At 52.6% G+C, this 22,529-nt stretch overlaps 2 long non-coding RNA genes across 2 annotated transcripts; one reads left to right on the top strand and one right to left on the bottom strand.

The window, feature by feature from the left end:
* Positions 1–274: 274 nt before the first annotated feature.
* On the bottom strand, positions 275–15,710 carry LOC141277599 (uncharacterized). The gene is made up of 2 exons (XR_012329232.1): positions 15,024–15,710; positions 275–1,467 (listed from the first exon to the last, which is right to left on the bottom strand). It is a non-coding gene; the product is annotated as an uncharacterized lncRNA (long non-coding RNA).
* Positions 15,711–15,833: 123 nt separating this feature from the next.
* On the top strand, positions 15,834–20,797 carry LOC141277593 (uncharacterized). The gene is made up of 4 exons (XR_012329215.1): positions 15,834–17,174; positions 17,539–18,972; positions 19,223–19,268; positions 19,758–20,797. It is a non-coding gene; the product is annotated as an uncharacterized lncRNA (long non-coding RNA).
* Positions 20,798–22,529: the final 1,732 nt, after the last annotated feature.

The following is a 22,529-nucleotide window of genomic DNA, read 5'->3' as shown; positions in this document are numbered from 1 at the left end:
CTGCACAGAGACGAGGCTATGCCCACCTCGTGTGATAAACACCTTTCCGCCCTCGGCTATCTCTACAGGGTCAGTGAATTCTCTGCGCCTCTTCCAAGTGCCACGCTGCTAGCCGCACACGCACCCGGGTTCTGTTCCCACTATGAGACAAAGAGCTGTAGCCATGCCGTGCGGTTTCAAAAATATTTTATTTTCTGGAATAGCCATATGTCTGGAAGAGCTTTGTCTTTATCGCCCATCTCCACACAGGGAGACAGAAGCTACGACGAGAGAACAGAGGTGCAATACGTCACACCTGCAGGACGGAATGACGGGAGTGTTTGGGAGGATGTATAAAATGCTCACCAGGGTGCATGAGGACAGGTGGGGGGCAGGGGCTGGCGATGCCGGGTTGCACACTGCCGAGCACATTCATCGAGACGTGCACGCACCCCACAGCGCGGGGGGAGGGGGGCCCTGAATTTTCACCTGGCCCCCCTCAGAGTTTACACAGAGTGGAGGGAGAAACCTGCTACAAGTCCTCCGCGGCTGCCACACTGGGCAATGCAGGTCTCACCCGTGACGCGACGTCCAAAGTGCCTGCTGCATCGTTTACGGTTGCAAGAGAAGTAACGCTAGGCTTGTTTCTAGAATGTTCCAGGACGCTCTTATTTCATGTGCAGAGTCTCTTGTCGGTATTTTATAAGGATGCCACTCTCCTTCCGGATCATGGGTTCTGCTCACCGCAACAGACGGATAGAAAGACTCGGGGTACGTTGGCAACAAGGATGGTGGGGCGTGTCTTGTCTGTGTCCCCTCGCGCGTCTGCCTGCTGTGTACACAAGAGCAAGCCCGGAAGCTCTGGGCGGGCTTGTGTACGCCGTAGGGCATGGGCTTGCATCTGAGACTGAAGAGGGTCAGGCACCAGCTGGACCTACCTTCATGACGGCATCATCTGAACCCGATTGTTCTCTGGACTTGCCTAGTCAGGAATAACAGTAAACACTTCCACTGGGCTGCGCCACTGACCACAGGAACCCCTGTGACTATGCACAACGGGAAGGCGGAGGAAAACTTCACAACACGGAGTGGGCCGGGGGGCGGGCGGGCGGGAATGGCTAGGATGGGACCACAAAGGGGTATGGAGGTTACAGATGCCAGCATAGCCCCGGAGGTGAGAGTTGCCCATGAGTCCTGACCGCCTGGTGATGGCGTGGCAAGATGAGTGATGGGGGATGGCCTCAATCCTCATAGGTGGTCACACCACCCTTCACCCCACAGCGCAGCTGGAACACATGCTGGTTGGCAGACTCCAAGGTAGGGCCGAGCAGGGACCTCCAGGCATCCGACCCTACATCCACATTGGAGTCCTGGCCGGCCGGTGGTCCACGCGGGGCTGTGTTCTCACGACCTCTTGGCTTGTACCTGGAGGACAGGTGAACGGTAGGCTCCACGGGCAACCGGAGCTTCTCTTTCCCTTCAGGGCCCCTAAAGGGTTGGAAAGAGAAGGAAAGACAACAGAAGTGTAAGGGGGAGAACATCAGTGGTGAGCCCACAGGAGCGAACCCCCTTCCATGCTGCTGAGCTTTTCCCCCAGCACCCAGGTCTTCGTTCCTAACATCATGCTCAAATAAGAGGAAACAGGGCTCCCTGGAGAAATGGCTAATTCTAGGACCCGGGCTTAGGAGACCCGGGCTTAGGAGACGTGGCTGGAGTGTCTTCTAGTTCCAGAAAGTAAGGAAATGTTCAAAAATACACAATAATTGGGGCATGTCAGTAGGACACAGAAGATAAAGTGGAAGAGGTCCCAATGGCCAAGCAATTTGAGGCAGGAAATAAAATACTATTGGATTGTAACCCGAAAGAAGAAATGAATCTCCATGTGTCCAAACTGGGAGACATCCATGAGTGAAGAAATAAATAAATGAGGGAGGAAAACTAAACATCTCATGCAGAAAAATTCCAAATAGATGCTGTGCCCCTAAGACGGTGGAATATGGTTTCCTTCTTAAGTGTGGGCTGTTCACAGGGTCTTCCTTCCAAAAGGGTGTGGAATGAGGACACACAAGTAACTTTGCATTGGAGACATCTGACTACCTCAGCCAGCTGACCAAGAAAGCCCCAAACGCACAGTGACAAGTCATGTTGATAATATGTCCCTTTGATAAAAGGTGATGAAAAGAGCACTTCACTCCTGTGGGTTTTCTCTCAAAGACCAATCATCCCAGTCTAATAATGAAAAAAAAAAAAATCAGGCAAATCCTAATAGAGGGGCAACCTAAAAAAAGAAATCTAACAAGTGCTCATCAAAGCTAAGGTCATCAAAAACAAAGAAAGTTTTAAAATAGAATTACCATATGATCCAGCAATCCCACTCCTGGACCTATATTCAGACAAAACTATAATTCGAAAAGATACACGCAGGGCTTCCCTGGTGGCGCAGTGGTTGAGAGTCCGCCTGCCGAGGCAGGGGACACGGGTTCGTGCCCCGGTCCGGGAAGATCCCACGTGCCGCGGAGCGGCTGGGCCCGTGAGCCATGGCCGCTGGGCCTGCGTGTCCGGAGCCTGTGCTCCGCAACGGGAGAGGCCACAACAGTGAGAGGCCCGCGTACCACAAAAAAAGAAAAGATGCATGCACCCCAATGTTCATAGCAGCACTATTCACAATAGCCAAGACATGGAAGCAACCTAAGTGTCCATCGACAGAGGAATGCATGAAGAAGATGTGGTGCATATATACAATGGAATACTACTCAGCCATAAAAAAGAACGAAAAAATGCCATTTGCAGCAACATAGATGGACTTTGAGATGATCATACTGAGTGAAGTCAGTCAGACAGAGAAAGGCAAAAACAAAGTTTGAGACACTGTCACAGCCCAGAGGAGCCCAAGGAGGCATGAGGGTGAAAGTGATAATGGTGTCCTAGGTGGGATCCTGGGACAGAAACGGGACTTGAGGGAAGAAGTAGTGAAACCCAAATAAAATGTGGGGTTTAGCAGGAGAGTCTCGACTCACGTGCCTACATGAATATCACGTTCCGTTCATGGATTATTTCTATCCTTTGTATGGCTGGACCAAACGGAACACAAGATCTGGCCATCAGCGGTGTCTCTGAAGGCTGAAGGGATGCCCGGTGAAGCACGGCAGGGAATTCTGGGGCCCCGTTGCTGTCAGGGCACCCAAAAAGGCAGTGACCCGTCACAGAAGCAGCAGCCATGTGTGGTGGTTTGGATGTGTCCCCCGACGAGGAATAGTTCTGGCCAAGTAACCCTACATTTGGGAAACTGGATGGTTGGCAACGCTGATGAGCAGAAGAGACAGAGGGGGATTCCTTCAGGGCTGAGGGAGTTCCAGGAATCTCACCCAGAAAAGGGGGGGTGAGCTGGAAGACACTAGGGCATCCGACCCTGGAGCCACCAAGCTCTTCGATAAAGCTTGTCTCCACTGACACGTGCTGTAGGTGTACGATACCCACGGGGTCCAAAGGCTTAGTATAAACACAGCATGTCAGCTATCTCCCTGACGGTTAGTAGACAATTCTAAACGCGTGTATATACCTATAGAATTTTAAAATATAATTTTAGTAAATTATATATGTATGTATATACCTATAAAATGTATAAAGTATATGTATATATGTTTTCATACATTTCTATAAATTCTGTACACTAAAAAATAGAAACACACGTATCTCTATTAATATATAAATGTACATGTTCATTTATGTATATGCACACACACATATATACATATATATTGTTGAAATGATACTTTTTTGATATACTGATTAAATAAAATATATCAATTCAATTGATTTCTTTTTTTATAAATTTATTTATTTTATTCATTTTTTTCTGGCTGCATTGGGTTTCTGTTGCTGTGTGCGGGCTTTCTCTAGTTGCGGCGAGCAGGGGCTACTCTTGGTTGTGGTGCGTGGGCTTCTCATTGCAGTGGCTTCTCTTGTCACAGAGCACGGGCTATAGGCTCGTGGGCTTCAGTAGTTGTGGCTCACAGGCTCAGTAGCTGTGGCTCGCGGGCTCTAGAGCGCAGGCTCAGTAGTTGTGGCGCACGGGCTTAGTTGCCCCGCGGCATGTGGGATCTTCCCGGACCAGGGCTGGAACCCGTGTCCCCTGCATCGGCAGGCGGACTCTTAACCACTGTGCCACCAGGGAAGCCCTCAATTGATTTCATCTTGACCATTCTTGCTTTCTTTTCTCATGTGGCTACCACGACAAGTTTTTCCTTCCAGTTTTATTGAGATATAATGGACATACAATGCTGTGTAAGTTGAAGGTGTACAGCGTGGTGATTTGACCTACATACACCATGAAATAATGACGCAATAAGTTCAGTGAACATTTGTCATCTCATCTAGATACAAAATTAAAGAAATAGAAAAAACCTTTTTTATGATGAGAACTGTTAGTATTTTGTCTCTTAACCACCTGCATGTGTGACACACAGCAGAGTTAATTATCCTTCTCATGCCGTACGTTACACCCCTGGTACTGATTTATCTTATAAGTGGGACTTGGCACCTTGGTGGCTACCAGAAAACGTTTTAATTATTTATGTGGCTTGCACTGTACTGCCATTCGACAGAGCTGTTCTAGACGCTGGAAAAATGGGGTTTCCAGGGGAAAATGCAGGAACGGGGCCCCAGACCCATCAGTGCCATGCTAGGTAGGGCTGTATGCCGGCGGTCATGCCCCTCAGAGGACCCCAGGAGCCCCATGTTCTCTGAGCACAGTGGGCCAGGTGGCCACCTGCCGCCACTCCTGGCCCCTCCACCTTTGCCAGAAAGTGGCCAAAGTCTTTGGCAGTTCGGATCTTCTGGAATCGAGGCAGACCCAGCACCTGGGGGCCCCTCCGTGTTGCAGGTGGGGCAACTCGGAAGTGGATGCCTGGTCCTTGTGAGCCGGGGGCTGGGGGCTGGGGTGGGAGCATCCCTCAGACTTTCCCAGTAAATATCTACCGAAAGAGGCTTCTCCTCCTTGGAGCCACTCGAATTTCAGCAGCAAACTCCAGGTACCACCCCCTAGGTTACAGTAGCTGCTTAGAGACCATCGTGAGTGTGCAAGGACGACCACACACACCCCAGCCCCCATACCCGGCACTAATTAATTTGGCTTTTGCAAGGAGCCTGACCCATCAGTCCGAACCAGATGTCCCCCGATTACATCTCTGTTATTCGTACGTCTCATCCTAAGACGGGGTGGGTCGCCACCCATTTCTGTGTCTTCCCAGGACACTGACCTTCCCAAGAGGGCTGAGCCTGGCAGCTCCCCTGTGGGGTAATTTGAGGGTCGCAAAGGATGTCCTTCCTGACCAGCCTCGGAGCCTGGCTTCCCACCACGGCAAGGTCCTCCCCGGCTGGCGGATGCTGTGATCCGAGGGGTAACCATGGTCACCTGCACGGTCTCTCCGCTCCCGGTACCACTTCCGGGGGAGCAGGAGGAAGCACCACAAGCAACAGAAGCCAGGGCCGTGGGCTGGCTTTCAACCCCGGACTGAGCATGCGCTCAGCAGAGGATGTAACATCAGGACCCGGCCCGGGGCCCGGCATCACCAGGACCCTCTGAAACACAGCGTCCCGGTGGGCAAGGGGAAGGACTAAGTGTTGCTTCATGCCTCCTTCTGACAGCTGAGTGAGGGGTTCGGAGCTGCACCATCTCTGGGACCGCTTGGCCTCAACCGTACTGGCTCAGAATTGGAGCAGCCTTTCAAATGGGGGCGGTGACGTGTACGGGAAAGAGTGTCCCCCTGTGGCCGTGCTGATCCAGCCCTGAACCCCCAGACCACAGGGGTGAGATGACGTCCCACTGCCCCAGACACCAGCACGTGCAGCCCTCCTTCCCCAATCCCAGGCCTGCCGTTTCCTCCTAAATGTATTTTTATCCTTTTGATACAATGACTCAAGGCATTTTTGCAGTTATTTCCTTTTTCTTTTTCTTTTTTTAATAGTCACATCAGATTTTAATTTGTTATACATTTTCATAGTTCAGTAAATGTCCTTGATAATGTAAAACAAAAAGTGTTATTTACTTGGGACAAAAAGAGTAATCTGTGTAAAAAGGGGGGGAAGACCAAAATATTTTTATATGCTTATTCAGATACATGGAATTTTCGTGAATTTAAGAGGAATGAAGATATTCAAACAGTAAGAGAAAATCATTACACTTATTTGAGTGTTCAAATGCTTATGTAAGTCTTCAATCCGTCTGGTTTTATAACACCAAAACTTTGAATACAAACAAAAGCAGAAAAGTTCACATCACCTTTTTATATGTTCCTAAGTATCAAACTGCATCAACTTATTATGAATTTAAAGACCATCACAGATTTTAAAACTAAAGTACAGGAGTGCCTGATTCTTTTTAATTCCACAAATACCTAACATCCCAAAGTAACACGTAAATAAACCTCTACTGCTCAGTGAATGTTTGAAAAATGATCCAACAAACACTGTATGGGAACGTGTACAATCACACCTTCGCCTACATGTGATTTTTGTTTTGCTTTATTTTCCACTTTTTAAAGATTGTTATTTTATATTGGGGTATAATTGATCAACAATGTTGTATTAGTTTCAGGTGCACAGCAAAGTGATTCAGTTGTACATAAATGCAGGAAAGGGTGTGAAGGAAAGGGAACCCTCCTGCACAGCTGGTGGGAATGTAAATTGGTGCAGCCGCTATGGAGAACAGTATGGAGGTTCCTTAAAAAACTAAAAATAGAACTACCATACAACCCAGCCATCCCACTCCTAGGCATATATCCAGAGAAAACCATAATTCGAAAGGATGCATGCACCCCAATGTTCATTGCAGCACTATTTACAATAGCCAGGGCATGGAAGCAACTTAATGTCTATCAACGGAGGAATGGATAAAGAAGATGTGGTGTATATATACAATGGAATATTACTCAGCCATAAAAAGGAACGAAATAGTGCCATTTGCAGAGATGTGGATGGACCTAGAGACTGTCGTACAGAGTGAAGTCAGTCAGAAAGAGAAAGACAAATATTGTATAATATCGATTCTATGTGGAATCTAGAAACATGATACAGATGAACTTATTGGCAAAGCAGAAACAGAGTCACAGATGTAGAGAACACACTTACGGTTACCAAGGGGGGACGGGGGTGGTGGTGGGACGAACTGGGAGATTGGGATGGACATATATACACTATTGATACTATGTATAAAATAGGTAACTAATGAGAACCTACTGTAGAGCACAGGGAACTCTGCTCACTGCTCTGTGGTGACCTACATGGGAAGGAAATCCAAAGAAGAGGGGACATAGGTATACGTAAAGCTGATTCACTTTGCTGTACAGCAGAAACTAACACAACATTGTAAAGCAACTGTACTCCAATCAAAATTTAAAAAAACTTACTCTAGGAATGGTTCAGTGGGATAAACAGGAGGTCCTCATTCTGGGACTTTCGCTTGTGACGGAAGGTGACATCCTGATTTCCAGGCCGAGGCTGGGCCTCCCCTGGTTTTGCCTGATTCACCCAAGGAGGAGGTGGGCTGGAAAAGGGCTGGGATGCCAAGGAGGACGGGGAAATATAGGCCCCGAAACAGGTCACCCAGCTCTGGCAGGAAGCAGCCTCTCTTTATAGCTCAGTGGACTAAATAAAGCCCTGAGTGCTGAAGAAGAGACCGAGGAGAGTTTTTTATTCCAGGAGAAGAATAATTATTTCCTAAGTAGAATTCCTTTGGTAAAAAAAACAAAACAAAACGAAACAAAAACAGCTCTGCACCCTAGAAACACTTCAAGGGGAAAAAGGGAGCAAAAGATGGCAAACAAGAAAGTGAACCCCAGGCAGAGTAAAATCTTGAGATCCTCATTCCTTTTTTTTTACAATGAGATTTTAGTTTCCACAGAGCATGAATATCCTGGGCCGTCTCTAACCTACCTGCAGAAATTGCAGGAAATTTAAAAGTAACTTAATAAAAACAGAGAAGGCGTTAAATCACAGTCAGTTCTGCAATGAGGTGGTATTCCGTGTTTCTGAAAATCACGGTGCTGGGCAAATCCAAGATAAAAATCAAAGGGTTTCAGAGAAACATGGGATTAGGGTCCTAACACGTGAGAACTCTGTCACAGACACACCAAAAACAATGACCACGAAAAGAGATAGGAATCGAATAAAACGTTAGCACAGCTGTACAACTTCTGCATGGCTATGGTCAGCATACGCACTACAATGCATAGGTGGTATTCGTTGTTGGTATGTTCTGTAATTGTTTGTGGAATTCGACCCTGGAAGGGTCTCAGCATGTGAGTAATGGTGAAGGGGAAATTCACTCGGAACGTTCTAATAACAGACGTGGGTGCATATGACTCAGATACCACACGTGCGCCCGAGGGGGCTGGCGGAGGCCTCAGGGGTGTGTGTGTGTGTGTGTGTGTGTGTGGTACAGGGCTCCTTTCAGCAGGGTGTAATTTTCTGGGCGCGTGTAGTATTTCTCAAAGATGAAACCACACACAAGCAAAGACAAATGCCAAAAGATGCTCAAATAATTCTCTGCAACAGTGGCGTCGGAAGAAACTCGTGCTTTCAAAAGAAGCGAGAAAAGAGGAGAATGGACCGTCCGGGGGCCCCCGGTTCAACAAACTGACACTTCTGCTTCTCTCATGACTGTTCATTGCAAGCTCCTCTGTTTACTTGTTTACATTTTTTTTCCTCTAGAAGTTGATGCAATACACACTGTTTTAAGCCCCTGTTTTGTGATGCATTCCTTCCCATGTCTCTTTCTATCCCCCTCTACTATCTTATTCAGTCCTTTTTTTGTCTTTGGTTGTCTTGGAATTTTGCGTAGTTGATAACATCCAACACCTATGCTGTCATCATCTCCATGAGATTTGCTCCCTTGGTATCCAAACAGTAAAAGATGAAATGGTGGTGGGGTGGGGAATAATTTAGTCTTCATCCTAATTGTATTCATGCTTCACAAACATGGTGATAACGAAGAGTCATGTACCAAAGAAGAAAGAGCAATGAGAGACAGAGAGACACTGAGTCCTGCTGACATCAGTTGAGGCCCTGGATCAAGCCATACCTGAAGACTGTCAAGGACATTCCTGTTACATTTAAGAAAATTCAAAAGAGGGCTTCCCTCGTGGTGCAGTGGTTGAGCGTCCGCCTGCCGATGCAGGGGACACGGGTTCGTGCCCCGGTCCGGGAAGATCCCACATGCCGCGGAGCGGCTGGGCCCGTGAGCCGTGGCCGCTGAGCCTGCGCGTCCAGAGCCTGTGCTCCGCAACGGGAGAGGCCACAGCAGTGAGAGGCCTGTGTACCGCAAAAACAAAAAAAAAATTCAAAAGAGTACAAGGACCTACTGTATAGCACAGGGAACTATACTCAATATCTTGTAATAACCTATCATGGAAGAGAATATAAAAAAGAATACATATGTTTATACATGTCTATGTGTAACTGAGTCACTTTGCTGTACACCTGAAACTAACACAACATTGTAAATCAACTATATTTCAATAAACATTTTAATAAACAGTAATGTGACACTGCATGGTGGTCGGACTGTTGTGCCTTGGGAGACGCAAGCATGCGTTTGACGTTTCACGAGCGTGGTAAGCCCATTTCCCCGGTGATCCTCCCATGATCACCCCGGGCGACTGGTCGACCTACAGCTTCAACCACCGGATGCACACAGACACCAGCACTGCCTGCTGCGCTTAGACGTCTAGGGAACCACAGCGAGGCGAATGCAGGTGAGCGGAAGGCTTGGTCTGGCCCAACGGAGAGTGAGAGCAAAAGCGGGCTCACATCAGCCACTGCTGACCCCGGCAGCCTGCCCTTCAGATCCCCGTTGACCACGTAGCTGGACTGTTTTCATCCACACAGAGGAAAACCCAACAGCACATCCCAGGGTTTTGTAAGGGTCACGTGAAACCATCTTAAACCCACAGGAGGTGCTTAATAGATGCATGGTCCCTGCTCCCAGGCCCCAGAAATCCAACTGGGGGGGAGTGCTACCTGAAAGACGGGGGCAGGTCCACGTCTGTCACGTCACGGTGGGGATGCGTGTGCCGGACGCCCCGTGGAGGACAGACGCCCCTCCCTGGAAGAAACTGGGAGCTCGGCGTGGACCGCACGTGGCCGGAAGGTCATGCTTTATATTCCGTTTGTGTTTCCTTTTTATTTACATGTCGCACAGACTCCATCTGTGTCGGAGGGTGGGGAGTGACTTATGGAAACATGGTCTGTTAGAGATGGAGTCACTCAGAGGCACAGAAGGGGTTTAGGACGTTCCACGGGGACCGTTTTCCTCTTTGCCTGAGCTGCCTTATTCCTGTACGCACAGCCCAGCATCCCAGCCCGGCATATGGGTTTCAGATGCAGCCTCCTGCATCCCCGCCAGCCACAGGCCCGGCAGCCCCGGCTCCAATTCAGGCCTCCATCCCGCCCCCCTCCAGCTTCAAATCCACTTCTTTCCCATTTCACTCTGCAACTGCGATTTAGCCTGACACGCAGAGAATACCGCATCTGGAAACGAAGAGGTGAGACGCTCGGTCTTCCTTACCTGCCAACACCTTCGATCTCTGTGACCTGCGTGCCCACGTGTTCTAGAAACATCTGCAATGCAGACCACTTTGATGAACATCTGTGGAGTGGAGCTTGAACAAAGTAGGAACACAGGCTATTGTATGAGGCATTGTGAGGGCTTGACAAACATTCTCTGCCTCCTTTTTTTTTTTTTTCTTTCTGAAGCTGAAAATAGCTTCAGAAGCAACAATCAGATTCCGTACCCAATTCTTTTCCCCCAAAGTCACTTGTCTTGAATTGTAACACGTTTGCTTCTACCAAAGAATCTTGCTTTTCAGGGATGCGGGAGCTGGGGGATAGGTACATCAGCTCACACAGTATGAAACCCCAGGACTATACTTCTCCAACCCCGCCCGCCAGCTCACACATCCTGAGCAAAAGTCAACTGCCCAGCAAGCAAACAGCCGCGGCCACTCCTGGGGCAGCCCACAAAAAGTTTCACGGCTACAAAGTTCTTTCTTATGTGATTCACAAACAGCGTCCTTCCAAGCGTCATCACTTTTCCCTCGTGCTGGGTCCTCGATGCTCTGTTTCCCCGTTTCCCCTGATGCTTCTGTGCAGACCCAAGGTGCTCACTTCCATCAACGAACTATTCTTTGAAAGAAGCCGAGGTTTCCAGCAGCCACTCTTTGCCTCTTTGGAGAAACCTTCAGTTTGGGGGAGAAAGGGGCGGGGGGCACAGGAGGGAGCTTTGAGGGCATCTTTACACAACATAGGATGCAAAGCGCAATCCTTGTAGGACACAAAAGTGTTCTCAAAACATATTAGGACACTGTTATTAAAAAAGTGCTGTCCGGGACTTCCCTGGCGGTCCGGTGGTTAGGACTCAGCGCTTTCACTGCCGAAGGCCTGGGTTCAAACGTTCAATCCCTGGTCGGGGAACTAAGATCCCACAAACCACGCGGTGCAGCCCTAGGAACGTTAACTGACAACTTCCAAAATATAAAAATAGAGACACACTCTTTTTAAAATTTTAATTGAACTATCGTTGATTTACAATTCTGTGTTAGTTTCAGGTGTACTTCTTTTCCAGATTATTTTCCCATATAGGTTATGACAAAATATTGAGTATAGTTCTCTGGGCTGTACAGCAGGTCCTTGCTGGTTATCTATTTTATATACTAGGCACACTCTTGAATTCACTTTTTCAAATCTGTATGTCTGATTATCAATATTTATAAAGAAATAAGTCAAAAGCTTTTTTAAAATGGAAACCTATGTGCTCAATGCCTGTAAATATATATTAAGCAGTTATTTTGTAATCTATCAAAAACAACTTAGAAGAAGAAGATGATTCCTAAGCCCTAAGGGAGAGGTGAAGAGAGAAGCACCATTAAAAATGTTTGGAATGGGACAGCCACGGAGGTGAGCTTTTATTTACAGATACACGTGAGCGTGCGTGCAGGTCCGCGGTAAGAGCTTGGAGACTCTTGGTGACTGGTTTCTTTTCCTTGCGATCTTAGGAAAATTACATAATCTTTTTCTTTTAGCCTCTTTTTTTCTGTTCTGTATAACTGGAATCATCATTAGACTCACGTTGCTGTCAGAAGGATAAAATGCGATGTGAATAGTATCCCTTTAACTCTGTCTGGTACTTTGTAACACCCTCCGTAAGTATGAGATGTAATTGTTATTTATAGGAAGCCCCATTTTGTTGTTTCCTTTCGGCAGGCACTCTGGATTTGTTGCTTGTCCGTAGGAAATTCAGAAGGTGACAGGACAGATATTTCTACCTTGTCACACTCTTTCCAGCCTTTGGAGATCAGCCTCACCACCCCCCCACCCCCGGATTCAGGAGTGATCTTTCTGGGCTCCAGAGAATGATCTTGGTAGAGGTTGCTGTCTTCAGGCAGTTGAGCGGTCTCTTTTTAGACCGTAAACACCCACAGGGTCCCCAGGATCTCGGGGCTCCCTTGGAGAGGTGATGGGTGGAAACATGCAGGCATGGACATAAGAGGGAACAGGGCGCTCCTTTCACGGAAGCAGAGGAAGGTCTCCCGAGCGGCCCCTCTCCGGCCGGAAGCCCCCCGAGCATGACTCTGTCCTTCACCAGTGACGCCTCGGCACTTCTGGCTCCATGACCTTGGGCGAGAAACTACCTCGGTTTGTACCTGAAATGGGAATACTGGCATCGATCCAGAAGGCCATTTGGGAAGGTCTTCTGTAGATCACAGAGGCTACTGTGAACGTGAGGGACCGCGATTTCATTTTGTCTAAAAGGGTCGTGGTTCTGTCCTGGTCTATGTCGGGGTGGGAGGGGGCGAGTGTCTACACTGTGGGCATTACCGTGTCACAGCAAGAGCATTAACTCACGGATTCATTAAGAGCAGCCGACTCCACACACGCCTGGCAATTTGAATCCGGGGACCCTGTGTTTTTGTCCTGATTTTGCGATGACCCTCTCCGCAGAGACGGCAATGATTACGAAGGAGACGCATTTCATGGGTCATAGAAATAATATGCAGATGGCTGGTTTCTAATTGATGGGAAGGCACATTCTCTGGGAAGTGGAATCAATGCTGATCTGTCGGGATTGAAATGGCGTGTGGGGAAAATAACCCAAGGGAGGCCCAGCATGGACCGACCTGACACGTCACCGGATGGGAATGGGGTCCCGCTCCCGTGTGTGTGTGTGTGTGTGTGTGTGTGTGTGTGTGTGTGTGTGTGTGTGTGGCCAGCACCGTCAGCCGTGGGGGACCGACCCTCCGGCCACAGGAAGACACCCTGGATGGTCTCAGTTATGTACTGCTGGGCACTTTTCCTTGTAAAGGTGTTTTCCTACCCCTGCCAGATGGGCCCCACTAGCCCCCAATCACAATGTCCTCCCCCAGGCTCAGCGGAGACTCAGGCACCTCCTATGGGTGGCTTCCCCTTTCCTGATCCACTCTCCCGCAGTGTGTGTGTTTGTTGCAATTCTGGCTCCTAATTCACGTGCCGTGCGTGGGATGCAGACTTGTGAGGTACTTTCTCTGGTGGAGGGGGGACAGTTTTCAAGGCATCATATTTGGGGATGTGATCACGAATCTTTTAACCTCCTTTCGCGCAGCTAATTCACCCGATACCTAAGGCGCGGCGCTTCAGAAATTTATCAGAAGTATTTGCCTGGTCTGTTTCGAACCCAGCTGAGCAAATCTTAGGCTCTAGCTCTTGAGATGGGGGGTGGGGGCGGTGGGGGCGGTGGACAGGGGAAGGGGACCGGTCTCCGGAGCTGGGGCAGGCCCTCCAGAGATGCATGTGACAGGAGAGCGTTTCCCCAGCCAGCTCCACAGAACGCCTTCAGAATGCATTTGCATTCGGGGCATTGTCTGGGGGGTGTCCTCGGATCTCTCTTCCCTCAAACAGCGTTTGTCATCTTGAAAATGGGTCTCCCCTCCCCGCCCTCCGGGTCCTCAGACACTGGATCTTGGAGACGTGCGCTGGAGGCTGCAGGACCACTCTCCGACTCCGCACCAATTTTAACCGCAGGAGAAAACCCACGCAACGCGCACAAACCCTGATCGCCCCACATCAGACAGGCTCGCTCCCCTTGGGTTTTCCAAAGATTCCGGGGGACGAGGAGTGCCTGCGCTTTCAGTTTCCTTAACCCTCCAGGGGCTGGAAACGGTTAGTGGGAGAGGAATGCACTAACATGAATTGCACAAAGCTGGGCTGCTGAGAGCTGGGGCGGCTCCCTCATGACCGCCGGGACCCAGACATCCCCCTCTGCCCTGATTACCCCAGGAAGACGGCCTAGCCATCTGCAGGTGCATAAACTGGCAGCCTGTCTAAGATGGGTGTTTTTCCTCACGCGTTCCTTCTGCACAGAGACGTTCAGAGAGAGGTATTTTTTTCTGGATAACAAGATATTTATTTAAGTCGCAAAGTTGCTCGGCACACCTGGCGGAGGGCAAAGCTTTCCCACTTTCCCTCTCCTCTGGGGTAGGGGGCTAGGGCACCGGGGAGGAATTCCCATCCCCGCGGGTCTGCGCCCCTCGGGGGTGCCTGGGGCGTGAGGAGGGCGCCCCGGGCTTTCGACCCGTTTTCCACTGCTGGCGGGAGGTGTCCCTTTGCGGTGGATTGCGCTCGGCCCCCCCCGCGCCGCGCTCTCTCCGCACGGCCCGGCGGGGCTGCCCGGGGTCCTCCGCGCGGGGTCCCCGCGCCCGCGGGCCGACGGCTGGGGACCCGGCAGCGCGTGGCAGCAACCGGACGCCCGGCAGCTCGGTCCCGCTCCGCCCCGGGCCGCTGCGCAGGTGGCGACCCAAGGCGGGAGCGCCCGGCTCCTCGGACCCAAGGCGCCGGGCTGGATCGGGGGGGCGCCCGGCCCTCCGCACGCCCTCCCGCCGCCGCCTCCCCCCGGGTGGCGAGGCCGGGGCGCGGCGCCCACCCGGGGCCGGTCCCGCGCCGGCACCCCGCGCCCGCCGCGAAGTTGCGGCTCGCCCCCGCCTCGCCCCGCAGGGCGGCCGCCGGAGTGCACTCACCCGCTCTGCCCGCTCCGTCCCTGAAGGTCAAGGCCAGGTGGCTGCGGCGGGCGCGCGGCGGGGCCCGGGGCGGGGGGCGCCGGCGGGCCGCCCCGCCCCCATGCCCGGCGCCGCGGGGGCGCCCTCAGCGCGGCGGGCCCCGGGGGCCGCGGCGCTCAGATGCCGTGGTCGCAGTCCACATCGCGGCAGATGTACCAGAGGATCACGTACAGGATGAGCAGGATGGCGAAGATGAAGAGGGCCACCAGGATCGCCTTGGTCACCGGCGAGATGAGCGACTGCATGGCCCCGGCGGGGCGCGCGGGGCGCGGGGCGCGGCGCTCACGACCCCCGAGCGCGCCCGGAGCCCCGCGCCGGCCCCGCGCCTCATCCGCAGTGCTCCGTGCCGGGGACGGGCGCCCGCCGCTCGGCCGCGGCTGCTCGGGGCGGCTGCGCGCGGGGTCCGACCGCCCGGCGCCGCTCCGGGGCCCGCGCTCCTGCGCTCACCGGGCCCGGCGGCCGCGGGGCTGGGCGGGCGGCGCGGGGGGCGCGGCGGCCATGGGCGAGGACGCGGACGCGGACGGAGGCGGCGAGGCGGCGCGCCCGGCAGGTCCCCGCAAACTTGGGCGGCGGCGAGAAGGCGGGCGCGCGGGGACAGGTGGAAGCCCGGCCCCGCGGGGCGCGGCGCGCGGCCGTCCGCGGGCGGCGTGGGGCGCGGGGCTGCCGGGCGGCGGGGGGCGCGGCGGGGAGGCGCGGGGCCGCGCGCGGGGAGGGGCTGCGGCGCGGCGGGGGTGGGGGGGGAGCCGCGTCCCCACCCGCGGCCCGCGCGCGCCCCTCCCGCCCCGGCGCCCCAGCCCTCTCGCTCCGTCTCAGCCTCGGCGGTCCGCCCGCTCCCCGTCCGCGCGCCCCCCTCGCTCCCCGTTTCCCGGGCGCCCGCCCCTCAGCCCGCGGCCGGGGCGCTGAGCTGTAATTACTGAGGACCGGGGAAGGCGGGCAAGAGGCAACGGCGGAGACGGGCAGCCCCTTCCTGCCCCCTCTCTCCCGGAGGGCGGCTGGCTGGCTGGACTCGGGAGGGGCTGCGGGTTGCATCCGACTCACTGCTGACCCGGGCAGGACGGGGTGCAGACGCGATGGGGCAGAGGCAGGGGGCAGGTTCAGACCGGAGTGCCCTTACGTAAGGGGGCGCCCCGTTCTGGGGGAAATGGATGAAGAGCCCGGGGCTGGACCTCCCGGAATGGGGAGGCGGGCTTGTGCCCTGACGGACGAGAAGCCTCGCACGCCCGCGCCACCTTCCCATACGTGCGTCTCCCACCCTCCTGGGCTGGGCCTTGTGGATGACAAACCAGACCTTGTCCCCCACCGCCTACACACTCACACACACACACACACACACACACACACACACACACACACACACCCCTTTCCTGCGGGCTGGGCTGCGCTTAGGGCTGATGCCCGCTGGCCCTTCCGGCAGGGACAGGCAAAGGAGGTAGAATCCCCCCAGCCCAGCACTTCAGGGACGCGGTGCAGGACAGGGGTACCAGGGCCTAGACTAGAACTTCGGGATATGCGAAAAACAGAGCCACCGGTGTCCCAGAGGATAGGGCGTTCAGGACCCAGGAGCTCCGATTCCAGTCTCCACCACGTGAGGCCCCCAACGCCAGGGGCTGGGTGGTCAGAAGGCCTCATGTGTGCAGGGTGAGGGGCTGTGAACGGGAGGAACGCATCTGCAGGGGAGCCCTCCATCCCTGAGTCCCGGGTGCCTCGGGGGCGGGGGGGCGGGCGGCCAGGGGCTCTTTTCCTGTACTCACTCCAGGTGACCTTCAGAGCCTGCACACAGGACACAGGGCCTGACCCCACGGGAAACAGCATCCCCTCTGACGGCAGCCGAGTGAGGATGCGGGCAGGACGTGCACGGTGATCGTGAGGGGATGGTCTGGTCCGGCGTGGACACAGGGCAGGAAAGAATCAGGAGTGGATTCCAGAGTGGCCCTGGACCCCTTCCTGCAGCCCACCCCGGGGACTGTGCTCTCCCCGCGGTGCGGCATAGGAAGAACGGAGGGCACCCACCCACGCTGGGGCCAAAGAAGGAGGCCACATCCCCGGCTCCGGGCAGCCAGGATGGGTCTGCGGTCTGTGAAAGGAGTAGAGGCTGAAGGAATGTCCTTGCAGGTGAGGTGACCCAGCCCAGCAGGATTTGCAGTCGGGGGCTTCTCAAGGTCACCTGGCGGGGTGGGGGGGGGGATGCCTAGTATCTGCACACACACACAGCAAACTGTTGGTATCCCCCAGGAAGTATCTGATGAGCAGCAATACTGTGCATCTTTTTGCAGGGCTGCACCTTCTAATTCTGAAGGCATCTGCCTTCCCAGCCTCAGGCTGTCCCCGGGCCAAAACAAGAAGGGCAACGGGCTGCCTGTCCCCGCTTCCGGTACTCCCACCTCACTCGCACACGCAGAGTTCCTGTTTCTTGGGGGTCCGCTAGGGAGGGGAGCCTATCTCTGACATTCTTCGTTAAACTTAACTTTGTCGGCAGAACCTCTCCGACGCCCAGAGCCAGAGCTGCCCTGGTGTGAAGGCATAGGAGGTGTCTGAGGACACATGTCACCATTCTTTGCTCACCAAACGGACTTGGATGTTGACCGTGAGAAAATGAACTCAGTTCAGGGAGCATTTTCCACATGGCTGTCCTGAGCTTTGGTGCGTTCTGGTTGGTCGCCATCTGTTAACATCTTGTGTGTGTGTGTGTTTAACTTAATCGGATTCCCGGAGGAGCCTTGACATGGAAGCTAGTCCTGTGGATGGCGAGAGAAGAGTCACTCTGTCGAGAAGCATGCCCTCGCCCAGCACCGTAAAACTCAGACCGTGCCCAGGCTCTGTGCACCCTCAGAGCCAGCCTGCCCTTCGCACCCTCGTCTGGGTTACTTAACTTTTTTTTTTTTTTTTTTTTTTTGCGCGGGCCTCTCACTGTTGTGGCCTCTCCCGTTGCGGAGCACAGGCTCCGGACGCGCAGGCTCAGCGGCCATGGCTCACGGGCCCAGCCGCTCCGCGGCATGTGGGATCCTCCCGGACCGGGGCACGAACCCGCGTCCCCTGCCTCGGCAGGCGGACTCTCGACCACTGCGCCACCAGGGAAGCCCGTGGGTTGCTTGACTTTTGCTCTCAGCCCCCGTTCCCCGCACTCCTGGCTTTATCTGAAAGTTGCTCTCACACGGAGGCTCCTGTCCGTTCTCCTTCCACTCGCAGAATTGTCCTTGTTACCTTTTATTTCTATTTACTCCTGCCATGGGTTTTCCTCTTCCAAGTCCTGCAGGAACACAACTTTCAGCGCCTGTGATCTTCCTGGAGTGAATTGTTTTGGAATCAGATACATGGTTGGTTCTGAGATCAAATTTCAGGAGCTGCTAAAACCTCTTCCTGGGTACAGTGGCTGAACCGCAGTCCTCCGGACAATGATTGGTCCCCTCTCAGCCATCAGGGCTTCCTTTTTCTCCCGACGTGTGTACGTTTGTCTAAAACCTTTCCTTGCTACTGAGTGTATAAAGCAACCTGAAAATCCAGGCCAGACTGTCCCTACAGGGGGACTTGAACTTTAGAAAGAAATCGTGGATGAATCGACACACCTTCATCCTGGCTTTGGTGCACTGTTTTTCAGACTGCAGGTCACGACCGGTGAGAAGGGTCTGAGATGGATTTGGGTGGATGCGATGGGAATTGTTAAACACCCGGTGGATTGTAACAGCAGACGGCGCCACCTGCAGGAAGCATCGGTGCTGTGTCGGGAAGCTCTGTGTGTGTGTGTGTGTGTGGGTGTGTGTGTGGGCGTGTGTGTGTGTCTGCGTGCCCATGCGCACACACACATGTGCTGGTTGTTAATGGATACTGTCTGTCAAAGGTGCTAGAGGGTAGCCACCCTGTGGGCGGAGACTTGAAAGATGCAGAAACTACGCCGGGGGAGTTTGGATGGAAGGTTAGGAACAAAATTTTTTTTTAATGTTATTGACGTAGAGTTGATTTGCAATCGTGTGTTAGTTTCTGCTGTACAGCAAAGGGATTCAGTTACACATATACATACATTCTTTTTCGTATTCTTTTCCATGATGGTTTATCCCAGGATGTTGAAGAGTTCCCTGTGCTCTACAGTAGGGCCTTGTTGTTGATCCATCCTATATCTACTGGTTTGCATCTGCTAACCCCAGACTCCCAATCTTTCCCTCCAGATGGTCTTGGTAAGCAAAGCCATGAGCGGACATCTGTAAGCCACAGGTGAGTCCCCTGGATTGGTTTTCATTTGAGCTGGCGGTAGCATTTGGGAACTCAGGGGCAAGGGCACCCCATGGGTTTGGGGCAGGCAGAGAAGAGCAGGGAAGGTCCCCCAATGACCCAGGGCTCCTGCATGACTAGGAGAATCAGGAATCCAGTCCCCTTCTGTCTGATTGTCTGGCTTGATGTCTGTCTGACCAAGCATTGGCCGTGCTCCAACCAGAGAAGCTGTGGGCCCCTGGCGAGCCACTCTCTCTAGGTAGGCTTGTTCAAGAGATGTGTGTATTTTCCTGAACGGGCTACAGGTCTTTGGGGTAACCCTAGAGCAAGCTGGGGGCGGCCCAGCGTTTTATATAGAAGACTGAACACCTTTCCTGAGAGTTTTTGGACAGTGTCTTTTTCTGGCTTGACTCAATTGCCTGAGTTAATCCAATAATAATTGCTTCTCCCTCAGCATCACTTGGAACGCCCACATGTGTGTTTTTATCATAGGAAGCTTGCCCGAACGGCCCCCCGTGTCCATCTCCCGTGGAGGATTACGGATCTGGGGACCCCGTCTCCCGGGTTTCCACGTCGAGTCGCCAGTATTCAGCACCCACGAAGCCTGGTCAGGGGTCCTGTTCCTGGATCCCAGGATTCCCGCTCCTCCAACTCGATTTGTGTAACTGTCAGTTTTCTCTCTGGCTCTGTGGCTGGTGCATGTGTCTTGGGATGAGAGCGGCGGTGTTGAAATTAGCATCCTTTTCCATCTTGCTAGGTTTCTGTGATGATAGGTTTTCGCCTACATGTTGGCTTAGGCGAAAACAGACTTGCTAATTGAGGCCAAAAAACAAAGCAAATGGTAAAAACCCACGGGAGCCAATGAACTAAAACGGGATGTTTCCATAGTAGCAAGATGTCACCCTAAGGCTGGGATGGCATTTCATCTTCTTAGCGTGTGGTTTCTGCTTGCCTTTACTCTCTCAGCTTTCTTATCTGTGGGATATGCCTTTTTATAATTTGTCCAAATCCTTTCAAAGCTCATACGGGTCAGCACAGTGGATAATAGCTAAGGCTATATGTGGATGCACTCAGTACACTGAAATTAAAAATTGAGATGTACCGCATTTCCGTCTGTGAACCGAAACGCCTATAGGAGAAAGACTTCCCCGTAAAGGGAAGCAGCTGCAGCCCATCTGCCTCTTAGAATGGGGTCGCTTTACAAGGAAACATTCCTCACATTCTTGGGATAACTGCTTTGTCCCAGAAGACAGATGCATGAAACTCAGTGCATTGGAAAGGTAGTCATCAAGTAATACAGTAACCAAGGCAGCGCTCATGGCAAGTTCAGACTTTAGCACTTTTAAAAAAACTTTATCGCAGCAGCTATGGTCGGTGACCAACTATAGGAACCGTAGGAAAGGGTTTTACTTTTGAATGGTTGTGTTTGTAGTCTCCTTTTAAGAAATGTTTATCAGGTGGATGGTGTAACCATCTGTATTTCATGCATCAGGGTACTGTCGAGAGTGTGGAATCCTTTATAGCTTGCGTGCAGGTCCGTGGCCTCCAATTAACATTTGAAACGCTCGTCAATTAGGAGATCACAAGAGCTGACTTCAATCCGTATTTATGCCCTTTTATGGGGAGTGGGGGGGGGGTCCTTGCTTCCCACGGAGTGGGTGCTTGATAAAGATTGATGGTCCGTGAAAACCAGGGGAAATCCCGCCAAGATAGAGCACTGATGGCTTGTAGGAAAATGCCCACTTCTGTGACAAGCTCAACACCACCCACCCTCCCAAAGAGACGGGGAAAACTCAGGTGTCCGGAGGACCTCCTGGTTCTGTCAATGGGATATTTAACAAGCAGTTTTGCGTTCTTTGAAAAACGTCATATCCTTTAAGGCAGGAATGCCCACGTGCTCTTCATCCTTAACCGTCAGGCTGAATGTAAGATGACTAGCAAGGACCTACCGTATAGCACAGGGCACTATATTCAGTATCTGGTAATAACCTATAGGAATGCCCTAGTAGGGAAAAATACGGGACTGGGGGACTAGAGGGGAACAAACAGACAATATGCGTTCATCGATTCCCCTTTCATGGTGTTTCCTGTGTGCGGAAATATTTTACATAAAGCCCATCCCTTTGAGGGAGGAAGGACTGTGCCCCTTTCAAAGGAGATAGCTGGGGGAGCCAGACCAACTCATCTACGGGGTTTGAACCCCACCCTTCCTTGCGGGGACAACGGTAGGGGTCATTCAGTGTCAATAGGTAATTATGCTTTGTTTCTAAAAAGGTGTAAGAAGTGCGGTTTTTAAATCTCCCCTGCCTTTAACACAAATTCCAGATTTCCAAGTATAAAGCCAGACTTGGGTGCCTACTTGGGGCATCAGGAAACTCATGATGGCAGAGTGTCTCCTATGCTCTGCGTTGTCTGATATTTACTCTTTTTAAATCGGAGTATGGCTGGTTTACAATGCTGCGTTCGTTTCAAGTGTACCACAAAGTGCGTCAGTTATACTTCTATAAATATCTATTCTTTTTCAGATTCTTTTCCATTATAGGTGGTCCCAGGATACTGAACAGAGTTCCCTGTGCTCTACAGGAGGACATTGTTGTTGATTTTAGGTCCAGTAATACGTATCTGTTCATCCCAAGCTCCTAATTTATCCCTCCCCCTCCCCTTTCCCCTCCGGTAACCCTGCGTTAGTGTTCTACGTCTGGGAGTGTGTTTACGGTATTTATTCTTCAATCGCCCTCTGACCTTGTGCATCTCGCGCCTCGCAGGGTTTGGGCGGGGCGGGGCTGTGACACCCTGGCTGGGTTTCCTTCGAGCATGGGGAGGGTCCTGGCGGGATGACTGTGCGGTCATCACGTGTGTGAGGACCTAGCACAGCCTGCGGGGTGAGGCTGCCCCGCAGACTCCAGCTGTGATTCGGGGGCTGCCTCCCGGGACGCAGGCACCGGCGCAGCTCGGATTCCCTTTACCGCGATCTGATGGCGCCACCTACCGGCCCTGCAGGGCGCGCGCTGCCCGCCTGGTCTTTTCCAGGCGCAGCTGCTGTTGCCCGTGCGTCTGTCGGAAGCCTGGTGCCGCCCTGGGTCCACCTGCCCGGCCGCCCCTGGGGTGCTGTGCACGGTGTCACCTGCCGTCCGTCGGGTTTGGGAAGAGCTCAGAGCAGGGCACAAAGAGTGCCCATTTTGTTAGGGATTTCTGAGGTCGCTCACCCCATCTAAGCTTCTTTAATAATGGAAACTTTTTGGTGATGTGGTGCTGGGTTCTAGA

Source organism: Tursiops truncatus, chromosome X (genome assembly GCF_011762595.2).
Source record: "Tursiops truncatus isolate mTurTru1 chromosome X, mTurTru1.mat.Y, whole genome shotgun sequence".
NCBI lineage: Eukaryota > Metazoa > Chordata > Mammalia > Artiodactyla > Delphinidae > Tursiops > Tursiops truncatus.
This window is presented reverse-complemented; position numbering and strand designations above follow the sequence as displayed.